Source organism: Penaeus monodon, chromosome 15 (assembly GCF_015228065.2).
Source record: "Penaeus monodon isolate SGIC_2016 chromosome 15, NSTDA_Pmon_1, whole genome shotgun sequence".
NCBI lineage: Eukaryota > Metazoa > Arthropoda > Malacostraca > Decapoda > Penaeidae > Penaeus > Penaeus monodon.
In genome coordinates this window covers 11,356,467-11,356,741 of record NC_051400.1, presented here as the reverse complement: position 1 = coordinate 11,356,741, position 275 = coordinate 11,356,467, and positions in this window count along the sequence as shown.

Here is a 275-nt window from a genome sequence, read left to right as displayed (position 1 = left end):
CATCCTCCACACTCCTACGGCTTGCCTGCGCCGCCAGCATTCCTCCTCCGGGTAAGAGGGAAGGGACCACCGCCGCCTGAGGGCAATTTTCATCAAAGGGAAAAGGAGAGGCTGTTTCCTTTTGACTCTCCCGAGGCCGCCCCAGCACAGATTTTTTTTCTTTTATCTTTACGTAGGCAATCATAGCGACCGAATACATCATACTAGTCAGGCGAATTAAGTTGTACTAAACGATAATGTATATAAGAGTATATATATGTATACCCCCCACCCAT